This window comes from Lissotriton vulgaris, chromosome 2_1 (genome assembly GCF_964263255.1).
Source record: "Lissotriton vulgaris chromosome 2_1, aLisVul1.2, whole genome shotgun sequence".
NCBI classification, from domain to species: domain Eukaryota; kingdom Metazoa; phylum Chordata; class Amphibia; order Caudata; family Salamandridae; genus Lissotriton; species Lissotriton vulgaris.
In genome coordinates this window covers 1,944,205,543-1,944,228,587 of record NC_141687.1, presented here as the reverse complement: position 1 = coordinate 1,944,228,587, position 23,045 = coordinate 1,944,205,543, and positions in this window count along the sequence as shown.

The following is a 23,045-nucleotide window of genomic DNA, read 5'->3' as shown; positions in this document are numbered from 1 at the left end:
ATTGTGGATCACCTTGAGGGGGCTACAATAATGTGGGTAGGGGATTTCAATTGCACCATCTGTCCACAGTCCGAATCCCCCCTGTGTGGTATTTCGGATCCTGGCGAGGAAAATCCAACTCATTTCGTGCATACAAAGAGGGGGATGTTGTTAAACACTTTTGTCCTTAAATTTAATCTCTGTTTTGCCAACCTGCACTGTCCCTCACCTGTGCAGTTTGAGCCAACGTTTTTTGGTAGAGACTGTAATTCAATCATTGACTTTATATTAATTTCTACTGCCAATTCTGGAATTTTGACCTCGTGTGTGGTTGGCAAGGATGTATTTAGCGACCATTACCCCCTTTCTGTTAGTGTTAAAACAAAGGAACGTAATTCCAAGAACCCCACCCTTTCCAGGTATCCCTATAGTGTAGATCTAGCCAAAACTAATGGCTACGCTGTGAAATGGGAGAGGATTGTTCCCGCTGCTTTTTTGAAAAAACTACTTTCCGATTCCGCAAACGATGTTAACCTCTGCCTAGAGGAACAGGCGGATTCTTCTTCTGTTATGACCGCCTTCGGCAACATCCAACAGCGGATAAAAAACTTGCTGACCAGGGCAGCGAATACTAACCATGCACAAAGAGAAGGGTGGTTTGATGGGAAGTGCACAAAAGCATTAAAATCTCTCAAAAAAGCTTTAGCCCTCAAACCTAGGGACCCCGATACAATTCGTAGTGCTAGGAAAGCATATAAAAGTGCATTAAAAGAAAGAACCCTGGCCCTAAAAAAGCAAGCGTGGGATACACTAAGAGAAGCCTCTGCCCAGAAAAACCCCACCAAGTTCTGGAGGCTTGTTAAATCCTTGTACCAGCCAATTAACAATGGTAATAAAATTGATCTGGCAATAACAGGTGACAGATGGTTGACACACTTTAAGAAGCTGTATACGGACACAAAGCCAGTTGAAACCATCACTCCAATAGGGCATGTTCCAACTGTCTCACAAATTATAGACAGTAGGAGAAAGACCGATCCCCATGTTTCTGCATTCCCTATTGATATAATATTCACGGTGGGGGAGATGTGTGATGCAATTAGGGACAGTGCATCAGGCAAAGCTCCTGGGCCAGATTGTAACCCGGTGGATGTGTACAAGGCTGAACCAGATTTTTGGGCCCCCTTGCTCACAAATGTGCTGAACAAGGGCAACCAACAGGGGTTTATAGATAGCTGGTCAGACGCAATAGTGGTCCCCATTTTTAAAAAGGGCAGGCGTGATGATCCAATCTGCTATAGGCCAATATCTTTATTAGATGGCCTTATGAAATTAGCAGGGAGGATTATCTTAAAGAGACTCCAAGAATGGGAGGAGGAACACAATGTAGTTTCGCACCTCCAATATGGTTTCAGGAAGGGTATAGGGACTGCTGAGCAGTGTCTAAACCTGGCCCTTCTTTGTGCTAAATACACGCAGGCGAGAGGCGGATCACTTTTTATTACTTTTGTTGATTTGAGTTCGGCTTTTGATTGTGTGGACCATCTTTTGTTATGGTCAATATTGTCCGAAATGGGTATTGACGCACGCCTAATCACTTTTATTAGAGAACTATATCATAATTGCGGGGCAAGAGTGAGATTTGGCAAGCAAGGCGAATGTACTGACAAATTCGCCTTGTCAAGAGGAGTCAGGCAAGGGTGTATCCTAGCCCCCAGGCTATTCACTTACTATATCAACTCAGTGGGCCATTATCTTTCTCATTTTCAAAACGACTACCCTACCGTGAAAGGTCTACCGGTCCCGATCCTTCTGTACGCAGACGATGCGGCTATAATGTCCCGGACACAAGTGGGACTGCAGAGGGCAGTGTCTAAATTTGCAGGTTTTATGCAGGATAGAGGGCTGAAAGTAAATATCCAGAAGACCTTCACTATGCCATGCACTAACAAGTGCACTAAGGTCCCTTGTAAAGTGCTCCTGAACAAACAGAATATAGCCACCGTAGACAAGTTCTGTTACATTGGTATAATGTTTGACAGGGAATGTCGCCGGAAACAGGCGATCGAAGCAAGAAAGCTGGCCTTTATCCACACTATAGGTGCCCTACGCGCCTTTTCAAACAGAGTGGGTGGTAAACCAGCCAAAGAACTGGTCCAAATATATCAGGCGAAGTGCGTGTCCACGGCCACCTACGGGGCGGGACTTTGGGGCATCGAGAAGGACCAATCCTTGCAGAGCTGTGAGAACCAGTTCATCAACTACCTTCTGGGTGTCCCAAAGACTACATCCTCATTCATGACACATATAGAGGCGGGAGTCAAACATCTGGGCGACATAATTAAGATGGCCCCAATTCTCTTATGGCACAAGGTATGGACTACTAGAGAGGCCAGCTTTAACAGGGACCTCCTGGAGGACTGTTTGGCCCTAGATGGGGTCGCAAACTTCCGGTGGTTGTCGTACGTAAGATTCGTACTTAGTGACATAGGTCTCCTGGACCATTATGTAAATCCCAGGAGCATGGAGGGTGTACCTAGATCAGTTCTCAAGAAAACACTGACCACTCATCTGGAAATCTTGAGATGGAACACCAAAAAAAACAAGCAAACCATCCTAAATTTCCAAGAAATCACCCCTATCGAAGGCATGCAAAAGTATTTAAAAGTGGACCCCAGCCCTTATTATAGAATGCTTCTGACCCGTTTACGTCTTGGTACTTTCTTTCGTATTGTTTCTGTACCGGAGATGAATAACTGGTCTACATCGACTTTGATATGTCCGTGTGATAACATCGCACTTCAATCTAACTTGCATTTAATGTTCTTTTGTTCCTTTTATTCCACCCCCAGAAAACTTTATCTGAAACCTCTGTTAAAACGATGGGGAGTAAGAAATTGCAGGCCTGCTTTCTTACGATTGTTAAAATTGGAAGACGAGCATGTGATCTTTGTGGTTTCTCGTTTTTTAAGATCTGTCATGCTGTTGCGGAAAACCATGCTGTGAAACACTTCTGTCTGGGTCTTTCCATGTATTTTGTGCCGGTTATCACTATCCGCAATTCTAACTGTATGGTATTGGATGATTTTTAAGATTTGCTCATGACTGCAGCTCTTTTTAAATGCTAAATCTAATATGTAAGCTACTATTAAGTGTGATGTTTTTACATGCATTTGTTGTGCTTTTATGATTTTATGCAAATCGAATAAAGCTTATTCTTACTTACTTACAAAGAAGGAGGACTACTTTGATGAGTCCTCTCTCCTAATTGTGAGACTAAATGAACGGGGGTATCCATTAAGACTTCTAAAAAAGGCTCGCAAACCAGCATGGCATAATCACCGTGAACATCTATTGATCCCTAAACCTAAAGGAGACAGTGAAGACCGGTTGGTGTGTGTTACTACATTTAATACAAAAAGTAGTGCCATAGAGAAATCGATCAATCGCCACTGGCATTTAGTTAGTGAAGAATTAGGTGGTTTACCACCCCCAATACACGCATTACGCGAAGGGATGAATGTTAGGGACCACTTGGTTCGATCCCTTCTCCCAACTAATCAAACTCTAATCAAACTACACTCTGGGGCCTTCCCCCAGTAATGGGACACACTAAATGTGGGACGTATCGGGCATGTCCTTTGACAATAGAATGCACCACATTTACTCATAACAACAAAGTGTACACTTTGACTCACCATAGTAACTGTAATACCACAGGGGTTATTTATGCCATTCTATGCCCCTGTGGCTTTATGTACATAGGCCAGACAGCACAGAGAGTAAAATGCCGCATTCTGCAGCATTGCAGTCGCATCCGATGTAAAACACCTGGAGCACCCTTAGTTGAGCACTTTATGACTTTTGAACATGACTGTAACAGCCTACGTTGGTGGGTCAGTGAGAAGGTGGAAGCTAATCCACAGGGAGGTGACCTTGCTAATGTTTTGAACAGAAGAGAATGTAAATGGAAATATTCCCTCAATACAGTGAACAAAGGACTAAATGAGTAGGGGGAGATTAACAGACAGGTGGCACTCCTTAAGCTATGACGGTGATCTATTATTCGACATAGAGTATACATAAGGTCACTCCTATGGACTGATCAAACCTGATTGTTAATTTACTGCATCATGAATGTGAATGTCAAAACGTCAGGTATAGACTTAATTGTCTTACTTTTTCTTGCCTGAAAATGATCGACAGTGTACATATGGTGATCATTAATGTATTACATCATTTTTTAATTTTTTAATTATGAAATGCTATTAGTACAGATGGATTCATTTGTTGTCAGTGTTTCTCCAAAAAAGCCATGAAGGAATTTTGTGTATATTTTCATTATGCATCGATCATAAAGTTCTTAACTAGATCGTATTCTTGACTGAACTAATGGTGATGATCAATTGACCCTTTTATAACACAGATATGATAAAAAACCTAGTGTCTGTGATGCGGTTACATCATCCCCCAAGATGGTGGCTGTCCAGCTTCCAATGTAAAGTAAAACTATCATGGCGCCTCTAGCTATATCCTTCTACCCTGGACAAAAACTGAACAAAATTCTTTTGGGATCAATATACAAAATCCATGTCCTAATATGTCAGTTTATCCTCTCCTAAGATGGCGGAGGTTTTAGTCTGACGTTTATTTCTATGCCCCTCTTTTGTTTTTTTCGGTAATACATGGTTGCCGGAATTTTAATATTAGACTATTGAATATTGTCCCCTCCTTTAAGGGGTTGTGAATTAACTAAATTATCGAGGGTACCTTAATCAAATTCCCTGTGCAGATGCGGACCCTCAGACCCAACAGTCCCTTTTCTATGTCTACTCTGTAAAGTTCATACAAGCCCTCGAAGCACCGATCGGGGCTGTACGCCATCACTTGGAGTTGGAAGACACTGATTCGGGTAAGGCTATCAACCGCGCTCCTTCGCCGTTAGCCAATTTTTAAACTAGTTATTGAGGCAATAAGGTTTACTTCCATGCCTTAACCGGATCCGTCAATTTATGTCTTTCAGCGGACCCTCAGACATAGTAGTCCCGTTGCCATGTTGACTCTGTGAGTTTCACATATGCCCACGAACCACCGGTCGGGGCTGTACGCCATTCCTTGAAGACGGAAGACATTGATCCTGGTAAGGCTTCTAACCGCGTTGTTTTCTTCGTGGTTAGCCAATTTTTAAACTAGTTATTGAGGCAGTATGGCTTATTTCCATGCCTTAACCGGACCCGCTGATTTATGTTTTTCAGCATCGTGTAACGAACTACACCAAGTAGCATCTTGGTAGATACTATTGAGTAGACGAATGCCACGCTAGTATCACGCTAATTAACTCGAATGGCAGAGCAATTGAAAAGCTGAAGGTAAACATCTCTGCTAATATGTAGGTGAAGTGGTGATGTACTGATACACAAAGGTATCGATTACTGATCAGGCCCTTCATTTATTTTTAGGGTCACTTGATGTATATATTTGAGATTTAAAAATGCAGAGACTGAAGCCTGCTTTAATATGAAAAACAGTGATTCTATCTACACACCGTGGATAAGGTAATTACGTGTGTAGACATTCTGTCTGGCAGATATTTAGAATAACAATAAGAGACAGAGCCATCTGATTAGGTTATTATGTTTTTAGGAGTTAATATTAACTCTGGGACAATGAGTGAAGAGACGCCACTTGGTCCTTCTTCTTCCCCCATTGTAGGGTAAGCATCTTCACCCTTTCTCCTTTTGCGAGACTGAAATTAGTCGCAATTTTTAATACAACAGCCTGAATTACATTCTTACTCCATTTCAGGGCCAACACTACTCCTTGGTTGCCCATTGTGCTAGTCCTGATGAAGACTCGCATGGCCCAGGTTCAACTCACCTATAGGCCCTAAGACGAGTCGAAACGTTGATGCTCCTTTCTTTAAACCTGGATTCTGTGACACATTTTCTTGTGCAAATAATTTTTGGAAGTTATTTTCTCCCTTCATTGAAAAATGTGTAAAAAACATATACTCGAGGCCAGGTTATTGTAGGATGGTGAACTGTGTAACCGATCCTTTGTATAAACAAATTTGTGAATAATTTTATGCCCCTGTCTGAACTTTCCCTTCTAATCACCTGATACTTTATTATTCCTTGCACGCTCTCTTTGGGCAACCTTAAAAGCTTCTAATGAAGAGATAGTTGAAAATACAATGAATTAAAATTGTCCCTGATTTTGTAATTATTGCTGTTGCAGTTTGTTCTTGTGTGAATTTGGTACATTTATTGATTAGGGTTGATCTGAGAGACATACCCCTTAATTATGTGGAAATATTGATCATGTACTGATTAATTCAGCTGAGTGAAAGAAATGGTCAAAGACAACTGTTTTTCAATATCGTATTATACCCAGGTCTTTGACTTTCTTGGGCTACCCAATTTTGTTAATGGTTATCTTTGGGGTATTGTCGGGGTATAAATTGAATCAAGGGAAGACACACATCGTCATTAACAAAAATATTACGTTGGTAGATCAAAGAGTGACCGAGTCAGCGACTTATATGGGAATAACAATAACTTCATATTTAAGTAAGCTAGTGGAAAGAAATCTGGCCTCAGTGCTTAAAAAAGCCAGGAAAGATTAAGACAAAATGGATAATTTACACCTGACAATAATTGGCCGCTGTAATTTAATAAAAATGCTATTTCTCCCTAAAATCTTATATCTGTTTAGGACAATCCCATTAAAATTTAACAGCATATGGTTGGAGAGATGGAGGGAATTGCGAACCGTTTTATTTGGGCAAAGGGTAGAACTCGCCTAGCAATTACATTTTTGTCACTACCAAAAGAGCAGGGGGGCCTATCAGTCCCAGATTTTAGGCTGTATTATTGGGCAGCAGTACTCCAGTACACAAGAGGGCTCATGGGGGGCACGATGCAGGATAAGTGGAGGGGTAGCGAGAGCATTCCGGATACATATGATCTTATTTTATCCACAGCTAAAGGATGGCTTTTAACGTATAGCGAGACAAATTATTACAAAAGAGTAAAATATAAAACATTGGGGGCAGCGATGTCAGTATGGACAGGCTTAAGGAAAAGATTCGGCATAGGCAGGATGAATTATTACACTCTCTTATTTAAAAATCCTTCACTTCCGGTGGTGTTCGCAGATGAGGTTAGGCAACGGTGGGATGCATTGGGAATCAAAACTATAGGTGATATGATAGATACCTCCGATTAATTACCTTCGATAAGGCACAACAATTATATCACTTAGCGCGTAGAGATTTTTTTAAATATCTGCAGGTTAGGTCCGTGCTAATAAAAAAGCAGGGGGGGAAAATGGCATTTGAAAGTAAAGAAGTCATGGAATTGGTAAGGAGTGAGGAGGGTACCACGATTTCCGATATATATGAAGAACTGAATCAGCATTCAGTAGATGATCAGGGGAAGGTACTAGAAAAGTGGCAAGGAAATTAAATCAACGAGGCAACGAGTTTAAAACTTCGGTGAAGCTATGAAACACTGTGCTAAAGGTAGCAAATTTACAGGCACAACACTTCAAAACTATCTACGAATTGTACTACACCCCACAGAAAATAGCTAGCTGGGGGGGAACAAATGGAATAACCTGCCCACGCTGCCGAAGTACTGAGGCAGACACAATACACATGTTTGCCTCATGTCCAAATTTAGATATATTGAGGAACTCTATAGAGCAGTTCATGAATAGGGAAATGGGGATATCGGTAAGATTAACTGACAAAGTTATGGTACTTGGCGTAGTGAAAGAGGGGGTCCCCGTGGATCATCCAGAGTACATTTATTTAGCTATGGCAGTAAGCAGGATATGTATAGCGTCAGTATGGAAGGATAAAACACCCCCAACGTTCCAGCAATGGGTCTCACGACTATTAGCAATATATAAACTAGAGAAGGTGCTATATGAAAAAAAGGGCTGGAAGGCAAAACAACTGGGGAAACGCATTTGGAGCCCATTGGGAGAGTGGAAAAATAGGACGGAAGAAAACTAAGACAGCCTCAGCGGTCGGTAATAATGTCGGGTAGCCTAAGACATGTTTTTGCTCGCAAAGTTTTCTAACAGAGCCTTTCTTCTTGACCTGTGTGTTTTTATTTTCTGTTTTCATTTTACTTTTGGTTTGTTTTTAAAAAGTATTTACAGAATGTATTTACTCTGTATAATAATGATAATGAAGAATTATTTGTTTGGACTGATGATTATGATTAATAAAATATTTTTAAAAAAACATATATCAGGCCAGAGTAAAAGCAGCAGTGGCTTACGGTGCTCGGGTATGGGGCACGGTTACATCTACGCCACTACAAACTATAGAAAATACATTTTTAAAATCAGTAGTGGGTCTCCCCTCTTCTTTTGCAAATGGTATTTTACCTACGGAATTGGCCCTCCCATATATATCAGAATATGTACATCTAGCCCCGCTACTCCTACGGCACTCTATATGGAGGAAAGATACAGTACCCTTGAGCCAAATGGTAATAAGGAACTGTATAGCGATGGATAACTGGAAAAGGCCAAAGTGGCTAAGTTACGTGGAGTCAGTCAGTCTTAAAAGATATTGGGTTCCACAAACTTTTTAAAGAACCCCTGGCATGCAAGAAGATGTCTAAGTAGAAAGTCATCAGCATGTTTATGTTAAAGGCTGAACACAAGCACAGGGAAATTTATCAGGAGAAATCCACAGTACAGGTTTATAACCGTAACCCACCGCCCATGGTGGGAGACTTTTCCTATTTAGCCAACATAAACAGTGCACGCCATAGATTTTACTGCTAAGATTTCACACTAATTTAATTCCCTTAATGCTTGGTTATCCAGAAAAAACATATAACCATTCCAACTTAATCATATGCCCGTGTGATAATTTATCACCACAATCCTAATTGCATATAGTCCTAATCTGTGGGCTTTATGAGAGCAAAAGGTAGACATACCTAAAGCCAATTCTAATGAAAATGGGACACAAGCAGTGCCGGGTAGCATTATTCTATCTAAAAACTCTACCCGATCCCTTGGTTTGCTACTCTGTAGCAACATTCTTATGGGCAGTATGAAGAAAAGGAAGGGGTTGACATTTGGCACATTAAGCTTATTGTAAATTTTAAAGAATTAATTTCGAGAAATCAACGGTCTCTTTTATTATTTTTTTAATGCATTCTCATCTTATTCTAGGATCATGAAGAAAAATGTTGGAATCTTAATGATAATATTTTTGTAACAAAATTTTTATTAATGTATTTATTGTGTGTGCTTTTATGGTCATTTCTAATATGATCGAATAAAGATGATGATGATGATGATGATGATGATGACCAAAGGTAACCAGAACTGTAAGAGCTTCCGTCAACCGTGAACAACGCAACTCCATTCTGTTCGATGCCTCCCAATGTGGGCACTCCTGTCCCTTCTACTCCTGTGGACTGTGGATATCCTTCCCACAAATCGTGTACCAGGACCCATTTGAGCTGGTGCGCTTTCTTCATTTTCTACATTTTCCAAGTGTGGCCCGTCATTCTCTGATTGTGGACTGTAACTGTGTATCCCACTGTGCATTCTGATCTGATATTTCTCCGTCTACTGTACAGGTCTAGGCAAGGGTTGCAGCGCAAACATTGCTCCTCTTAACGAATGCAATACATCTAGCTGAAATGAACTAGAGCATGGAAAGGATAAATCACCTACCTTTTTAGTGATCTAATGCCAATTGTTAAACCAAATTATAGTATGGAGCCCGTCTTTTGTCTTTTAGCTTTGCCGGCGCGGGACATATCTATCGCTGTTGAAAGTTCTTCCCAGGTGATCAGCTCATCTAATCTCTCCATTTCATCATCTGAGATCTGATCCAAGGTCACCCCTGATAGAAAGTCCTGAATTTCCCGGGTCCCTCCCTGAGAGTCTTCGGTGTATAGACTTTGGTAAAAGTTCTGGAACGCAGAAATATTATCTTTTGTTTCGGACACCAGCCCCACCCCAGGGTCCCTAATCTGTTTTATTTTGGCGTGAGCTATCTTTTCTCTGGTGCGTACTGCTAACAAGTGGCCTATTCTCTCACTACTCTCGTAAGCCCGAGTTTTCTATGCCATGTATTTACCAGCTGCTTTTTTAGCTGAGATTTGTATGATTGCAGCTCTGGCGACTGTAACTTTTACCTGCGTTGCCTCTGAGTCCAAACCGGCGGACAGTACCTCTATCAATTGAGCTTCTGCTGCCCTTAGGTCTCTATAAAGTGTTTGCAGCTGGGTTTTCTCTTCCCTCTGGGATCCCCATCTAAACCTGTTAGATTCTCCTCTAACCCCTGCTTTCAGTGTATCCCAGACAATGCCTAGGTTGGTGCTTCCCACGTTATCCTCAATGAACCTAGGGATCCACTCCCCAATCTGCTGGTGTATTCTGTGTCACTTAAGAGGGCCCTATTAAATGTCCACCGAGTCTGCCTGAGAGGGAGTTGCATATCTAAATCAATCACCAGCGGATTGTGATCAGACATAACCTTTGGGAATAACTCTATAGTGCTTTTTGGGACTAACTCTTGTGAGACAAAGAAATAATCCAGTCTAGCATGTACTTTGTGAGGTGCAGAGAAGTATGTATAACCTGCTTCAATCTCCCTGAGCGAGACCCATACATCCTCTAGCCCATGCAATGCTTGTAGTTGCGATAAAGATTTAAGTACTTTGGGCTTCCTGCCCTGATAGGGAGATTTCCTGATGACAGCTTGGCAGTTCAGATTAATATTTAAATCTCCACAAAGAAGTAGGGGTAGAGTCCAGCTTACTAGTTCTATATTGAGCCAGTCAAACAAAGCAGGGTCGTTCAACACCGAGCCATATACTGAGCAAAGAGTGAATGTTTTATTCTCAATACACCCTTGGACAATTACCCATCTTCCCAAACTGTCAGCCATACATTGTGGGAAGCTAAGAAAACTTCTTGACCCATTCCGTGCCAGAATCGCCACACCCTTTGTGCAAGTCTCTTGCGTTGTGCTGGCTACAATGTAATACCCGGACAATTCCAGAAGCCTCTTCCTACTGCCCTCAATATGAGTTTCCTGGATGCATAAAACATCAGCTCTTAGGAATTGTACATCCACACAAATTCTGCTCCTCTTTTGGGGATCGTTTAAACCACAAATGTTTACAGAGGCCATTCTAATTTTCTTCATTGCATAATAACAATAGAATCACAAACAAACAAACCACCCTGCAGACAATGAACTGTGCAACCCCGTAGTCCGTGAATATCCACCTGATTCTCTCTTTGTACCTGGTCCCCACCCCCTTCCCCAACCCAGCCCTCCCCCTCCCTCTCCCTTTAAAGTGGCAAAATAGGTCCGAGGACCCTTGTGATGCCTCCTGCATGTGTTGCGCCCCTAGCTGCTCCCGACCATGACCTCACTAAAGAAAAAAAAAAAAGCCCAAAGAAGAACAAAAAAACCCATTGAAAGCCATATTGTGCCAAACAGCCATCAAAGGATGGTACTGCCCCCTCCCAGCTTTCTTTCTCATTTCCTAACAGCACTATTCGTAAGCTCGCTCAAATACGCCTGAGCTAGTATTTCTGAAGTAGACACTCTGGTCGTGCCCTTAAAAATAACTTTCAGCCTAGCCGGACTCAAAAGAAAGACCTCACATCCCTGCTGCTGAAAAGGAGAAATAAGTGAGCAGAGTCTCCATCTCCTCTCTACAGTGGAATGACAAAAGTCAGGTCACACGAAGAAGGAGTATCATGCAGCGGATCTTCTTGCATCTGGCCTGGCCTTCTCAAAAATGGCTTGCCGTAGAAGAGAGTTACCAAAAACGATCAAGATAGCTCTAGGTTTTTCATCCTGGCCAGGTCTTTTCTTGAGCATTAGGGGAAACCTGTGCACCCTTTGAACCTCACGGATGTCGTCGCCTTCCTCTTTTTCCGCGATTCATAGAAGCTGTAGGTTATTACGTCTCAGTCTGTTTTCGAAGTCTTCCTGCTTCCAGAGGACGTCGGTCATTCTGCTTTCATTAGATACTGACTATTTGTCCGAGTTCTCAACACTTGCTTCCAGGTGTACAATGCGCTCCTCTAGTGTAGTGGTTCGTACGTTAATCTCTGAACAGGCCTTGTTGACTTTCCTGACTGCACCCTGGAGCTTTCTGGTGGCCGCATGGGCCCTCTTATGCTCGTGACGGGCTTCTGACTGCATTTGTTTTAGGGTCACATAGATCAGGTCCATAGACGGTTGGCCACCTTGAGCCCCTGTGGCCCTGTCGAATTCACTGGTAGCGTCTTGCGGAGGTAATGGGTTCGAATTCTTGGGCTCCTTCTAAGTGTGACTCTGAATAATCCCATTTCAGCTGACTTGATTGGCTGCAGTCAGAAGTGAGTCCTTGGTCTTTCCCCATCATTATTAGACCTTTCTTTTTGCTGCGGAATGATATACACCTCTGTGTGTCAGGCTTATGGGCAGGGCTACCACTGTCTGTCGACACCCTCCTAGGGCTGCTTTTCCAACTTGTCCACCTCTGGAGTTGCTATGCCAGTTCTTTCATCTTGTTCCTGAGAGGGCTTATCAGCTGGACTCTTTGCCACATACTGCGGTGACCTGTCGCCATTGCCCCCCGGATGACCCCCAGGTTGGCCCCCGTCCTCCATACACCGATCCACAGAGCGTTGAGCTGCTGAGCCATCAGTTACTTTAGGGAGTGTGCTGGGGGCCCGGGTGAAAATATTAGCTAGTTCAATGGCAAGCCCGTTGATTTCATCCACCTTTCCCCCTTCGCTGTCTATCTTCAGTGAGCTGTTCATATCACTATTTTGTGCCCCCTTGTCCTCAGTAATCTTTTTCTTTCCAGTGTTTTTGATAGCTTTAGAGTTTAAGTTAATATTTAAATTTACAGCATTTTTACCCTTGCTCCAGGGCTGTCTAGAATCCACCTGAGCTGGAAGGCTGTTGCCACCCTTACCTTCTAACATTCCCGGAACAATTGGGACTTTGCAGCGAGCTCCCTTCTCTGTCCTCTGTTTGCAGGCCCCACTCGGTGGTGCTCTTTCACCCTGACTGCCTTCCTTATGCAGCCCTAATTGCGGATCATGATCGGCGCTGGACTCCAACGATTGTTTCTCTCCAGCGCGGCGGGTCACAGAGGCAGGCTTGACCCCTCTGGTCCCGTCCGCATCCTTCACCGTCTTCCCCTTTAAAGGCATGGTCCCAGAGAGACACGCGATCGACACATCCTCCATCGCGATGAGCCGCTGCACTTCCAGCCTCCTCAAGCGAAAGACCGTGACCGCCGATGCTCTCAGCGACCTCAGCGCTCGGGTTGCCACGGATAGCGCTGCCGGCGGGAGCTGGATCCGCATTGGATTTGGGGCGAAGAATCTCCCGCCAGGAATCAAAGGGATGCTAAAGGTACGTTGTTGCTCCTCTACTCAGAAAGCTGATTAGGGGTCGTTCTTTGGGCATACAAATTAAGTTAGTTTAAGGCATCATTGGCCGTGGACGGGAGAGCAGCTTCCCGCAAGAATCACGCAGCCGCCATCTTGCCAGATCCGAGGTTTGATGAATAAAAAGCATTAATCTTTCCCTACACTAGCACTAAAGTAACATCCCTACTTAAGCATCCTCAGGAAGAAGAATAAACGGTGTCAGTGTGTGGAGTCTTCTTAAGAAGTCTCTCCACCATCAATGGGTCATGTAGCATGAAGCCAACAAGACAGAGCTTGAACTGAGATGCTCTCTCCTCGAACGCAAAGAAGAAGTGGCTTCTCTCCCTAATCCCATCCTCACATTATTCGTAGGTAACTTCCCAAGATTCATTGCAAATCCCGCCATCTGCTCTGGGTACAATCCAACAGGTCTTTTTCCATGGACAGTGGTGTTCTACCATTGCTACATTTTGTTTTTGTTTCCCAGGCCTTTTCCGGTATGAAGCACAATGACATGATTGCAACTTCTTCTCTTCTTGCTTAACTAATAAAACAAAGACACTATTCTAGCTAACAAGAGTGCTTCTTTCACCTGCAACACAAAAATGTGAACGAACAAATTCCACAGCACACATCAAATTCAACTAGTTCATTCTAAAGCAAGAGTTTCTAGGGAATTGCATTTCAGGCCTACAAATTTCACTTAAAATAAGAAGACATCGTATGAACTTGGAAAAATTGCATAGAAAAATAAGGCCCTTAATGTTTTCTGCTAATTGTATTCACTTTCAATGTTACTTCTCCATGTTATTTTCCAAAGGCCTAAGAGCATCACCTTTCATATTAGTACATTTAAAAATTCTAACACTTCATGTTACTACAACAAAGGATTATATGCAGGTGCGCCCTACATATATGGTTATAATACAGCTCTTCAAATAAAATGTGATTTTCGCTACATAACATTTTTGTGACAGACAAATCCAGGCATTTTCTTTTTATTTTGTGTACAGTTGATGCCCCAGTGGCAGAGTAAATGCTCTTCAGGAACCCTCCTGACATTTTCAGACAGAGTAAATGCTGTTCAGGAGTCTCCTGACATTTTACCAAAACCCATTTTGCCTTTTATTGCATTTTCTGAAGATAGTTTTTCAGCTACAGATTATTGAACAATTTGTGTGGTGTAAGGCATCATTATCAGATAATTACTCGTCGTTCCATAGTTATTTTCTAAATCCTAAAATAGAGAGCTACTGGTAAAATACTGCACATGGTGACATGCTCAAAAAAGTTTCACTTTCAGATAGGTCCTGTCTAATACATTGGACAGTAAAGACTATAACGTAAACGTCTTTAAAAAACAAAACAAAAACTAAAAAACTATGCTTTTATAAGAAGAAAGTGCAGTAATGAATTGTAATCTGAAATTCACCTGGGATGCTGAACGATGGTAATTATTCTAAGCATGGGCGGAAAATCCGTTTCGCTCGCGGATTTTGCGGATTTTCGGTAAATTCGCAATCCGCGAGATTCGCGAATCTCCCACAAAATCCGCAAATCCGCGAGCAGCGGATTTTATGGCTTGCTCGCACTGTTCGCGTGAGTTTGCGGCTTCCCAGTACAACTTCGCGCCCCGCGAATAAGCGCTAAATTGCAGAAATACGATCTTAGCAAAAATGAAACTACTTACCAGGTTCAAAAGTTCAGGCTCATCATTAGTAGCCATTTCCTGTAGTGCTTCCTGAGGGGCCCCTCCAGAGTTCAGTTGCCAGTTGCAACTATTATGTGACCCTGCTCTGAACCTCAGAATAGTTACACATATGCCACAAAGGTCCTGAATTACAGCTAAGGGAGACAAGCAGGAGCCAGGCTGGAAGTTCAAATCCATTAATCAGCCCCTAATTCATTATTGTCAGTTGGGGCAGGGCAGGTGTTGTAACTAATTTTGCAACAATGAAAGCACTTAGCAAGTGCAAAAGATCACTAATCAGGAAGCACTAAGGAAGCAGGTGCCAGCTAAAAAAATATTCTGTGACACATTTATCAGCCCCAAATTAATTCAGGTCACTTGAGGCAGGGAAGGTGTGCTTTGCTTTGCCACAATAATGTACACTGACTGGACAACCAGAGGGTGCTGTGATGAAACAGAGGGTGGCATGGGTGGGCCAGAGGGTGGCATGAGTAGTCAGAGAGTGGCAGTGGTGACAGAGAGTGGCAAACACCCAAAAAAAAATCCGAGAATTCGCGAGAATTCGCGGATTTTGCGGATTGCGAGTTCGCAAATCCGCAAAATTCGCGAACGCGAGCTTCGCAAAATTCGCCCATGCTTAAATTATTCTCACTGTTGTAAAAACCTTGATAAATGAGGAAGTGAGGGTTTTTACCCTGTAGACTTGTAGAGTCAATGGGGCAGATTTATGAAGGCCTTGCGCCGCCGGTGCATCATTTTTAACATGGGAAAAAGTGACGCACCGGCGGCGCAAGTCCTTCATAAATCTGCCCCAATGTGTTTAAATCATATTTCAGTGAACCTTTGAATGAGCCCGGATGGATTATTTCCTGTAATGATGGGAACATTATCAGTATTTGTGAGCGATCAGAATACCTCTCACGGTTACAGCTTGCCACAAGACTGCCAATTGTGGACCCTCACGCTGTTGCTGTTATGATTACTTGTCACAGAATGATGCATGGGCTGGGACTAGGGGTTGCCAGTGATAGCATCTGCTAATCCCCTTGCCTTAACAACGCCTTTACTATCCTTCATCTCAGAGGTCATGAAGGCAGCAGCAGGAACTGAACGTAAAAGGGAGAGAAAGCGGTATGCCTTCTGATGTTTTCACTCTCTGCCCCCCCCACCCCCCCGCCCCCAACCCCCTACCTAGTTCTCATGAAGCAAATAGGAGTGTGGTGTCAAGTTAAGCGTTGGTCAAGTGGTCAAGGCATGCCTGTGATCTAATCAGGAGTCAAAGGGTGTATAATGACAATCACGCTATTGAAGCCTTTTTGATTAAATGTCCATGCAGTAATGTTCCCCAATGTGTACTCTGTTTTGTTCCTTTTATACCCAGGATAAGGATCATTATACCTTGCACTCTATATGTAGTCATGGTATATGTAGTCATGGTACTTATCTATGATGTTAAGTATGGTACATCTATTCTTACCGTTATATATTTACCTTTCTAATATTTTGGTTGGCGATATATTCGCAACGATGATTCCTGTAGCACGGCATTTAAAACGACATATTCTGGTCCCCAGGGACCTTCTGCCAATGTTGGGGTTGGTTAATATACAATATTTATGTGTATGCTTCAGTTTGGAGCTTAAGTTGTGAGGAGCTTCATCCAGGTACAAGATATCTTTTCACTGACAGACATACTTGGATCTCCAAGGATGCATTTAAAAAAGCACTAGAACCATATCACAGAGGAGATTCAGGACGTGCGATAGAAGGTATGGCCATGCCTACTACTGGTCACCTGGCATCTTCGCTCATCTAGAGCTCTTGTGCACAGGTACAAGTTTTAATGAGGTGTTTATTAGAGCTATCCATGCAGCCTTATAAAGTATTACTTCATTAGCTTGTAAATTACTCTTAAGGGTCCAATTTTTACTCTTTTAAGTATTGTAAATATTTTTGAATGTTAAAGGTTTTCTGAGAGAGATCAACAGGACCTGAATCTTTTTTGGGTATGTGCTCTGGTTTCACCCACAAGATTAATTTCACTTCTATTTTTCGCCCACTATCCCTGATGACACATTTTATGGTGCGGCACACCTTATAGTATAAGGCTTTATGTCCTAACTGTATTCAGTTGTGTACATCTTGTCATAAGCAAAGCTATTTCTAATGGAGAGTTCTCTTTGCAAATACCTATATATGCAACGTGCACTCTGCCTATAACAGTGTGAATTATTTACTAATTTGTCTTATGCTGGATTACAATACGATACATTGGTTACCATGGCACCTCGGTCAGGAACAAGTCACCATGCAACAAAGATACTAATTGTTCATATTATTGCTCTAACCCAGCCATGTGAAGCAACGCCCTCTCGACCAGCAAACGGTTGCCATGCCATCCTCACCAAACAACTTGTGCAGACAGGCACAAAGACTGTGTAACAATGTCTCTGCCAGTGAGAGAGGGAAGGAACATGCCTATACCTGGGAGCTATACCAGTACCAAGAACATTACTGCGATATACCAGCAGCTCATTCATCTGCCCCCACAGCAAGTCGTTGTAATGACTTGTGTTGTAATGGTTTGCGATGTAACAACGCAGTCGTTGTAACGACTGCGTTGTAATGGCATGGATTGTATCGTATGTAATGTTTCCCATAGTGGACTTCCTCAAATAAAAATATCACAGTGAGTATCAGAGTGAGTAAGGGCTCAGAATACTCCGGACACTCCAGAAGGGGAAACAACCTTTATAGTGTAGGCTGAGCCATGCGTGCTGTTTGCCCACAAGCGCAAACACGTTTGGCTTAACCACACACATGCCTTAACCACGCATGGTTATGGCAGTGTGTGGTCTAGTTGCGCGGATGGGCGGGCACAGGAAGAAAGAGAACAGAAGAGGAAGTGGTCTGGTAAGTGGGGCTGGGTAGTTTTCAGTGGTGGGGTAGTTTTAGGGCTCCGGGTCAGGTTGTCTATAGCGCCAGGTTTTAGAGCTCAAAGCAAGGGTCGGGGCAATTTTTTGGGCTAAGGGCAAGGGGACTAGGGTTGGGGTAGTTATTAGGAGGTGGGGCTCAGTTTTAGGGCTCAAGTGCAGGTCTGGGGTCGAGGTAGTTTTTAGCACCTGGGGCAGGGTTTCATGGCTCAAGGTGGGGGTACTGGGGTGTGAACTTCCCCACGCATATCACATTACCAATCAAGCCTGCACCACGTAATTGTGTGGTAAAGGCATGCGTGGTAAAGGACTGCTTTGTAAAAACGCATTTGTTGTTGGGGTAGCGTTTTAGAGGTACGCGTGGTTTAGCCATGCATGCTTCTGTCATACAACCCTCTTGAAGAGCTGGACAGAACTAAGGTCTTGTCTTGAAAATGTGTAGATGAAGGCTGGTCTAAAAGTAGGGTTTTCAGTGAGACGGACATGTTGGCCAGCACTAGAAGGGAAATGATGATGTGACCCATGGGTTTGACATGGACACACTTTCCTCCTTAATCACTCTTTTAATGTGCCCTAATTTCCTCTCTGACTTGCATGTGTCTCTTTCCTCTTCATGTGGGTGAAATAAGGGAGCTATGAAATCAACTCAAGCAAATATTGGCAACAAACGATCGATGTTATTATTGAAGTTTTTGAATTTCTTAGTTCTAGCCCTCAGCTGATTGATGATTCATTTGTAAAAGATGTTCTGTCCTGAATCATGTTGTCCTTTAATTGACGTGGTGTTCTATCCTGCATCTTGCGTTTCTTTAATTGAAGGGTTGATTAAACATGATAGTGAAATAGGTTCTCTGCATAAGATACTTTTTATTCATACGCACTAAAATTATAAAATTAAATCAACGTACAAAACACACTAAATATAAAATTGAGAAAAACGACATAATCTCGACAACGGCAGACCACAGTAAAGCAGTTTAAAAATATGCTTGAGGCTTTAACAAGTAAAAATATGAAAGTGCCTTTCCAGAGAAACCATGCCCCAACCCATCCAGGCCAACACGCAAACTGACGAAACGCCACACTCGATGGATGCTTGTTTTCTGCCTGTTTGAAACACGCATTTTAGTAATATATAAATACTTCAGAGAACATTTTGAAAAAAATATATGGGGTGAAAATTGGATTTATATTATGAATACAACGATTCGTTGAAAGAAACTTTACATTTCGTTCTCTCATAAAACATGTTTGTATTTTCATACTCAACCAAAAATTGCTTGAATGTTCACATGAAAAACACATTTGTACTTACATTAAATCAGTTTGCTAAAGCGATGTAAAATGTACATAGCTCTGTGAATCAGCAGCTTCTAGAGGTATACTGGAAAAGACAGCAGCGGACATTTCGTCTCGACTGAGTGTGCCAAGATCACGACCACAGGAATCTGGCATGCCCAGGTGACTCCAGCACACTGATTTTAGGGAGAACTGCAAGTCCTACAGGACACAGCACACAGTGCGCTTCTGTTCACGTGGACTTGAATATCTCCTAGACTGGGGATCTCTTTCACAAATCTGACAGAACCAGCCAGCCATGTTCTTTATCGCTGTAATTCCTCCCAAAAACACCTTCCCAGCCCACACACCCAATCTCTTTCAGGATATAAATGTGTAATGTATTTGTAAGTGAAATGAAGTGGCCTTTTAAAACAGGGTCTGTGTTTTTCCCCGTGCATTGATTGACATGTTAGGATGCATGGCATGGAATGGCATTCTCGTGATGCCTGTGTGGGCCAAATGCAACAAATCACCCAGGGGAGGACAGATAACTGATGCCAGCATGGACCCACTAGCAGTTAGCTGTGGAATCCACTGGATGTTTAGATTTTCAAATGAATATGACTAGTTTTGCAACTTTAGCAACAAATCTAGTTGTATGTCTGCTTATATACTATCAATAGTGATCACTGGCACCCAGGCACTTCAATGCCACACTTAGGGCTACATCATTGGTTTCACTAGTCCAAGTTGATCAAAAAACATGACTCTTACTATCATGTGATCTTGCATCTTATGTATGTTATTTTACGTCATGACCTGTTAGGCCATGCTATCTCATGTCACTTTGCGTCTTGCCTTATCACATCATGTCATGCGTTGTTTGATTAGTGCATCCTAAAGGCAGTTATATGTGGGAATATCGAGCATAATAGTATTGCCATACAAAACATTTCTAGCTAGACTACCACTACCAAAATATAGTGAAGTTAAGTATACATAAGGGGAGAGGAGTTGGCCTAACGTCTAGGGCGGTCAACCTCGAATCTGGAGAACCGGGATCGAGTCTCAGCAATGAGGCTTAACATCCTCTGATTCTGGGCAAAATACTTAACCGCATCGCTGCGGCGGTTATTTTCGCGCTACGCGGCTTTTTTCTAAAAGCCGCGTTAGATGACGAGCTCAGCTCGTCATCCGCACACGCCCCCCGTGGCTGATGACGAGCTGAACTCGTCATCAGCATCGAAGGGGTTAATCTCCCCGTTGTCTAACAAAAATAAATGTATCCTCATGTAACACAACTGGTGCTTGTGTAAACCGCTCTGATGCCTGGGGTCAAGTTTGCGCTATATAAAACTCTGTGTAAACAAAAATTAATAAGTATATATTGACTAGTCTTAACTCCACAAATAGGGTGACCAACCGTCCGTCATTTTAGTGCGATATCCGTAATCATTCCTTTTAACCAGAAGCCTTTTGTCCATAATTTTTGGAGAGTAATTACAGCAAGCTGTGTTGTTCCCTTGCAAGAAGCCTCGAGAGATCAAAAGTTCTCAGGGGCCAGCTCGCACTTCTCTGTTGAACTTCAGAGGCTGCAGGAGCCCCTCCATGAGCCCGCACAGACTGTGGGCAGGCCCATTGTCAGTCTGACTGAGGCTGATTATCCCCTTTCGAATGACAATGCGCCCTCTGCCTTTAGTATATCATGTGGCAATGAGTGCCTTGCAGGCCAGTGACTTACTTGGAGCCAGTAGATCATCGTTAGTAATTACAGAGGACCTATCCCCAAACAGAGTACTGTGAGGAACTTGCGGCCTGTGTAATTTGCCAATGCTGTTCACTGAGAGTGACGCGGCAGGAGCGGTGACGGGGCCGGAGAGGGGACATGAAAGGAGAGGTGACCGGGCAGGAAAGGTTACTTGGCAGGAGAGGTGACCGGACAGGAGAAGTGACAGGGCAAGAGAGGTGACAAGGCAGCAGAGGTGACAGGACTGGAGTGGTGAATGGGCAGGAGTGGTGAATGGGCAGGGACGGTGATGGGGCAGGAGAGGTGATGTGGCAGGAGAAGTTTTGGGGCAGGAGAAGTTACGGGGCAGGAGAAGTGATGGAGCAGGAGAAGAGATCGGGCATGAGCAGGAGCAGTGAACGGGCAGGAGCGGTGAACAGGCAGGAGAGGTGAACAGGCAGAAGAGGTGATGGGCAGGAGAGGTGACGGGCAGGAGAGGTGATGGGGCAGGAGCGATGCGGGGCAGGAGTAGTGACTGCACAGGAGAGGTGACCGGACAGGAGAGACGACAGGAAAGTAGAGGTGATGGGCAGTAAAAGTGCTAGGGCAGGAGTAGTGAAGGGGCAGGAGAAGTGACAGGACAAGAGGATTGACAGGGCAGGAGCAGTGAATGGGGCAGGAGCAGTAATTGGGCATGAGCAGGAGCAGTGAACGGGCAGGAGCACTGAACAGGCAGGAGCAGTGAATGGGCAGGAGCATTGATCGGGCAGGAAAAGTGAGGGGCAGGAGAAAGTGACCAGGCAGGAGAAGTGAGTTGTACTTATATTCTTTGCCTATTTATTTATACTATTGCATGACATCCACTTATGTGTCTGTAAAGCATACCTTTTGTCCCGAATTTTGACCCTTTGTCTTGAATTTTGACACTCACCATCCAGAATGTGCACCCATGGTAGTTGCAGTTGGCCACCCTAACTGCAACTGATGTAACTTGTACACCTCCTGGAAAATTCCCTTGAACATGACCTACTGTTCCTCCTGCTGCCTGTACCTGCTCTCCTGTCTGTGCATTTCACATTTGAAACAGCATCAACTTCTCTTTTATTCTCCTATGCTTGGAGTCCACCTCTTCACTACAGTACATTGCATACTGTAAGATCTCGTTGTTGCTGGATCATTAGGGTAACCTCCAGACTCAGGCCTGTCACAAACTTTGCGACAAATTGGCCCATATCTTTAGGGTCGCTTGTGTCTAATCCACTGTATTGCTTAAAGGCTTGCAACAGCCTTTGGTAATATGTATGCACTTACTCCCTAGGTTCCTGGGTCATTTGATCTATATTAACCCAATTGATGTCTGGAGGGGCTATATTGGACTGCAACCATGTGCTCTCCTGCTCATATTTCTGCAGGACCACTTGTAAATGACCATTAGTCACAGAACCCCTCTATGTTTCAGCAGCAGGCCAGTCAATAGGAATTTTACAAGCAGACCATAGATCACTAGGAACCACAATTTCAAATAGGATACTTAAGTCAATTCAAAACCCTTTCGAGATCTTAACAACGCTATGAATTTGTTTTTACCATCTAGCAGGTCTCTCCCTCAACATGGGAAAATCATTTGTGAATTCAGCTAAGTCACTCCTACTCCAAGGGACATGCACATACTCTCAACTAGGCACCTCCCAAAACGGATATGCCTCAACTTTCTGTGTCCCCCCCTCCTGGAGGTGGTGTTTCTCCCGTCACCTTTCTCCCACCCTTCTTCTTCTACCATCTTTTCTCCAACTAGTACAGCTTACTCCAAGCCCTTATTCCTACGACCAACTCGTGGATATGTGTCTTCAATCCCATCACTTTTTTTTCCTGCAACTCCTGGTCACTGTAGTTAAGCCTATGATTACCTTATAACATTTTCTATTTAGACAAGTCCATTCTGTACCGCTGAGCTAACTCTGATAACTTCTCATGTGCTGATCTCTCCCTGTGGGTGACATTCTCT